Source organism: Pteropus vampyrus, unplaced genomic scaffold, assembly GCF_000151845.1.
Source record: "Pteropus vampyrus isolate Shadow unplaced genomic scaffold, Pvam_2.0 Scaffold523, whole genome shotgun sequence".
NCBI lineage: Eukaryota > Metazoa > Chordata > Mammalia > Chiroptera > Pteropodidae > Pteropus > Pteropus vampyrus.
In genome coordinates, this window is record NW_011889304.1 from 73,556 (window position 1) to 74,073 (window position 518).

The following is a 518-nucleotide window of genomic DNA, read 5'->3' on the forward strand; positions in this document are numbered from 1 at the left end:
CCCAGAGTATGCGGTACCAACGTGAATAAGAGGCCACTTCTCATTCAAGGGTCGTAGGGGCTTTTTCTATTACAGGTTGACTTGACTGCAGGTTCTAGGGAAGGTACGTTACTGGTCATTATAAATGAGCCCCTAGGAACAAGTGGAAGCCACATCGGGCAAAGGCCCAGGTCTTTCTATTGGGAAAAAGGACTGCTCTCAGATTGTGACAGTTTTATTTTTTGGTGTTTTTTCTCTGCCTGGCAAAGATCTTGTTTATTTTATTTCCTGTTTTCTGATCAATTCTTTTGGTTTTTGTTTCCTGTTGTACCACAAGTTTTAAGAAATTCAGAAGTAGCCATTGAGATATTTTGCTTCCCAGAAAGGAAACAAAAGAGTGTGGCCCTGTGATTTCCCCCACTTAGAGCCTGGAGACAAAAATCAGGGTACAAGAAGGCTAATGTGACCAGAATTCAGGTGGCATAGCATGGGAGGGTAGGAACCTAAAGATGGAGGACACAGGGAAAGATGAGAGGCAA